The sequence below is a fragment of the Microtus ochrogaster genome, linkage group LG2 (assembly GCF_000317375.1).
Source record: "Microtus ochrogaster isolate Prairie Vole_2 linkage group LG2, MicOch1.0, whole genome shotgun sequence".
Lineage (NCBI taxonomy): Eukaryota > Metazoa > Chordata > Mammalia > Rodentia > Cricetidae > Microtus > Microtus ochrogaster.
Window position 1 is genome coordinate 49,254,825 of NC_022028.1, and position 5,348 is coordinate 49,260,172.

The following is a 5,348-nucleotide window of genomic DNA, read 5'->3' on the forward strand; positions in this document are numbered from 1 at the left end:
ATAAACCAGAAACGGTTGAGAAGGCAGTAGAAGCTCCAGATGGTTTATAGAAACCAGTGAATCACAGGGCTGGGTGAGAGGTGGCCAAGCTCAGAGACCTGGGGTATGACCTTTTCCAGGTCACCCCTGACCAGGGTGAAGACAGTAGGGTCCCTGGGGAGCTATAAAGTCCCACTGTCCCAGGCATTAAAGTTATATACAAAATCTAGGAGGTTGAACCAGGTGGAAGTTTCAAAAGATCCCTTTGGACCCTGGATCAATGTCTGGAGTAGCCAGGAAAGCATGATGGACACCCTGCAGTGGGGGAGATATAGAGGCTGTTAGACTCCCAATTTCATAGGGGAAATCATTTAGCCGGCGAAAGGAGGCAGACCATGTGGACTTGAACCAGGAATGCTGGAGATGGAGGAGGCTCACAGCTCAGACAGGAGGAGCTAACCTCCATGTGGTAGAGAGCTACAGCAGAGACACTAGAATGGTCCACATGGCCATCTTCCCCACGGCAGGATACCTCTGGGGACACTTTCCCCTGTGAGGGGACAGTTCTTCTGGATCAAAGGGAAGGGAACCTCATTTTGGGGTTCATGGATCCCTCAGTTCCCAGGAGTCCTAAGACCTTGAGGGTATGTAGATACATATATGATTTCCTGACCTTGATGAAAGAGTCAGGCAAGGGGAGCTAGGGAAACAACCAAGCTCCTTGGGTTAGCATTTAGTAGCGCATGTGAACCACAGCTATCCTTCCAGTGTGTAGCCAGTTCAAGGCCATCCTGGGCCACAAGGGATCCTGTCTCAAAAAACCAAGATGTATTCTGAGTCAAATATGAGTGACTACGGAAGAGTCCAGGAATAAGAATACAGAAATGTACATTCCAGAACTAAGAATGTAGAAATAAAAAAAACATAGAGAGTTATAAACCTAGGAAAACGAGAACAGACTGTTGACAGCTTTTCCAGTAGCTTGAGGATTAACTATTAACCATAGGTTACTTGGCTTTATAAGCCACAGCTCTGTCTGCAAGGCTGAAGCGGCCCTCTGCAAACTGAGGGTCAGCTTTTAGATAGCCCCTGGCCACGCATGACCAACAAGTGACACGAGCCGAGTTAACCTTTAAAGGATGGGATGGACCTGACTTTTTTGGTTGTGCACTGTCCCGTACCCTCCCCTGCTATGCAAAACTGGCAGTGTCAGGGGAGTGGAGAGCTTTGGTGAGCTCCATCACAAATTAGTAAATAATACAAAGACGCCAGTAAAATAATAATACAGAAGCATAGGATAAAATTGTGAGGGAGTTCCTGTGAATACTGAAAATTGCCTGTGTTTAATTTTTTACACAAATCTATACCCAATACAAAAGGGAGACGAAGGCAACAGAAGATTTCTTTAACAAGATACAAAGTTTCTTGCTTCAACACTTTGAGACATCAAGTCATTAGCATTCTGTTGTTTAGGCAGTGAAGCCACCCTAGACCAAGTATGCTGAATCCAGCCACTCCCCAGGTCATCTCCTAATACAAGAAAGGGAGCAGAAGTCTGCTTGCATGTCCTGACCATCTGTCAGGGTGAACTGGATCTACCTGTGTGGGCCATCTTAATGCCCAAAGAACCAAGATAGCACACCCTGAGTCAGGGTGTGTAGTCCTGGTTGTTGTCAACAATTTTTAGCAACCTCCAGACACTCTGACAATCAGACAAGGTGGGAATAGGCTTACATTTTTTGGTCTCCACACTAAATACAAATACTAGTTTTAAAAGAAAAACCCTGTTAATGAACATTATTAAAAAACAAAAAAAGGCAATTTGTATGAGTTTTATCTTGAGTTTGTAAAAATTCATTTGTTCATTCCTAATGCTTACTTCTTGCTATACAAGGTGGAGTTCATCAGAGAGAGTCCATTGCCACAGCTACAGAAGTCTGATTCTCCTGCTCTGGTCACAGTTATAGCTCAGAAGCTTTGTGTGCCCTATGGAGAATTTTTTCTTTTTCTGGAATAAAGTTTGTTTCTGGTTTAATAGACTTTGGTAGTCCATTGCCCATCTTTTGCAAAACAAGGACCCAACAGCTTTTTACAGGAAACTGCCCCTTCTACGACGCAAGTGACTACAGAAGCTTTGTTGAGAAAACAAAGATGGCCACAAATCAAGACAGTTCCCGAGTACCAGATGGCATATCCGGGGACAGCAGAGGGTGGGGCCTTTGCCACACACTTCTAATGTTATGTGATGGCGTTCTTAGTTTTGGAGTTGGTGGCAGCTAGGGGTCTGTTTAGGTAACACATTCCAAGGGTTTCACCTGAAAGGCCAAGGATGCTAGTCAGTTGCATTGACGCGTGGACTAATGACAGCCCAGGAGGATTTTAGCTCAGGGTCCCCCCACTCTCGGCTGTCAATTCATTTCATAATGCACTGCTTTTCTTTAGACATCCCCTGTGGGGCAAGACTCTCACTATCCCTGAACTCATCAGGAAGGATTGAAGGGGTTCCACAGGGAGCAAGGAAGTAACCCCAAACATGTAGTCTGGCCGCTGACTGGGTTTCATTTGGACAGCTCAAAGCCAGTGTGTGGTCCCAGAAAACCTCAGGTTGGACTGCGGTTACCCCGGCATCCCAGCTAAGCAGTGCATCTACCATGGCTGCTGCTTTGATCCCAGTATCCGGTATGCACACAAGTGCTTCATGCCTCTGCAGAACCCAGGTAAGGTCAGCCCATGCTGTCCAGTGTCACAGCCATCTCTTTGGACATACACATCTCTCCTACACACAGGTCTCTCTTCTTCATAGCTCCATCGTCTGTATCTCTCTATCCATTCAGCTACATCTCCTCTCATTGCTCTCTCTCCCTGCACAGTCAGCTACACCTCCCTTGCGCGCGCGCGCGCGCGCACCCACACCCACACCCACACCCACACACACACACACACACACCTCTCACATTTCCCCCCTTCCTATTTCTCCTCTCTAGCAAAAGCTTCTGGACAAACATGACTCACATTTTCAGGATTACACAGCATTTCTTGAGTAAACAATAAGAAACAGAGCCATATGGATCACACAGATTCACTCAGGTTAGGGGTGTCATGCTGACTGGCCAGTGAGCAATGCTTGACCGTGCATATAACTCTGAGTGGTCATGGTTCACAGACAGAAAGTGACATTGAAATTTAGGACTTAAACAATAAACAGCTAACTGAACCTTGAGGTTGAGAGTACATGCAGGAAGTTCATTGCTGAGAAAGTTATGTCTCCTATAATTTCTTTGTGTCTTAATTTGAGACAGCAATCAACACCTTGGACATTGTCCTCTGGTATTCGTTTCCGGGGGAGCCATTTGCTTTGAATTTGTTCTGAAGTCTAAAATTAGCTTTATTAGAGACTGAGAAAACTATTACTTTCTTATGTCAATTTGAGCAATGGAAATGATCCTAGAATTATTTCTATTCATCAGAGTTATGCAGATGAGACCAAAATCATCTTCCTAACCATACACAGCTATATGTGTATCCAGTAGAAGAAATATCTATATGAGATAAATACACAAGCAGTGGGAATAATACCCATAGTGGTTATTACAGAAGAAATATATGCACACAAGATTACAAAGTTATTTATAGGCTATGGTCCCATAAGTCTTGCTCCATGAGATTGACTCATCAGACAGTTGTAGGTCTGGTGGGTCGAGCTCAGGATTATCAGTTCTCGCCTGTCCTATACTCTCAATGGCCTCTTGTAAAGCCATTGTACCAGCAACTCTCAGCAGCCCGGGGCAGTCCAATCCTTCCAAGTGGCTGGGCCTCAGGAGGACAACAGCGCTAGCTATCACCTTTCCTTGGTAGAGGGCTCCCATGGGAGACCTCATTTCAGGGCCTTTGTGCCCAGGGCACTCAGTGATCAGTGACCGGTCCTTTCTATAAAATATAGATTGTGTTCTGAGGGCCAGAGAGATGACCCGGTCAGTAAACCGCTTCCCACACAAGCGTGAGGACATGAGTTGGATTCAGGAAGTCGTGGCAAAAATCCAGATGAGGTCCATGCTTCGGCCCTCATCGCCAGGGAGGCAGAGACAGGCAGGTCTCTGGGTCTAGCTGGTCACCTAGGCTAGCCTAACTGGTGAGTTCCTGACCAGTGAGAGAGCCTGTCTTCATAAGCATCGGAGGACTAGTGAGATGGCTCAGCAGACAGAGGTGCTTGCTGCCCAGCCTGGCGACCTGGATTCAGTTCCTGAACCCACATGGTGGCCAAGGAGAACTGACTCCACTAGGATGTCCCCCTTCCTGCGCCTGTGCACTGGCATGCCTCCCTTCACACACACACACACACACACACACACACAAGTAAATAAAAGTGGATGTACACATACATGTATACATACGTAGTGGACGCTGGTGTGAAACATAGGCACCATGTAGCTGTGGAAATGGGTGAATTTTAGCAAACTAACCACCCACAGACCCTTGCCACCTAGGACATAATCCCAGCAGACCAGTAGCCATGTGTCTGTGCTTCTGCCCTGGCTCCTGCCCCCTATCTTGCACTCCTACCTGGGTGGAGTGGTTTGTAGGGCAAATCTGAGAATCCCTGGGTAGGGTCATGCGCAAAATGCAAATGGTCACGCAAACGGTTGGCTTGCCGATCCTGTTTTATCCAGGCCCCAACCTACCACATGCTACGCGGGCGCATACTGTGAGCCATCTGTTATGTCCAAATGCTGGCTCACCTTCTAAGAGGCTGTATCTCCACAAGGCACCTTCCTGGCCCGGCATGCAATGGAGCCAGATGTGCTCTTTGGCCTGGGTTACAGACGGCTAAGCCCCAGCTGAACAGAGGAGTACCATGTGCCGGCTCTCCTCCTGCAGCAGATCCAGGAAGGACAAATGAGTGTACTCAAAAGCAGTAACAGGGTCACAGACCCATGGTTGGCAGGTCACTTACGTCTGGCTCCCTTCTAGGCAATATCTCACATAGCCCTGGCAGGACAAATGGGGTCCAGTTATCCGGTTTGGCAATGCCAGAAAGGACACACAGTGCCTCTCGTAGACTTTGTGGGGGATACGTCCCCCTGTAATCAGGGAAGGAGGCACCCAGGTGTTGACCTTGGCAAGTCAGGCAGCCCTGGGTGAAGATGACCCAATTCATGCTTACCTTTTCTTCTTTTTTTCCCAGAATAAAAATTTTGATTCCGTCCAGGCTCTGGGAAAGCGGCCTCTGCACACTGCACACTGGCTGGCGGTGGTGGCCAAGGGCTGCGCTCATCCCTGCTCTGCTCTCTCTGCTGCTGCCCAAATGGGAACCTGGAGTCCTGAGGAATAAAGACCACACACTCAGCATGAGGCTGCTCTGATGGCTGAGA

The 5,348-nt window shown here is 47.6% G+C and overlaps 1 long non-coding RNA gene across 1 annotated transcript; it reads left to right on the top strand.

The window, feature by feature from the left end:
• Window positions 1-2,555: 2,555 nt before the first annotated feature.
• LOC106144134 lies at window positions 2,556-5,348 on the top strand. Its single transcript, XR_001229233.2, has 2 exons — window positions 2,556-2,696; window positions 5,162-5,348. It is a non-coding gene; the product is annotated as an uncharacterized LOC106144134 (long non-coding RNA).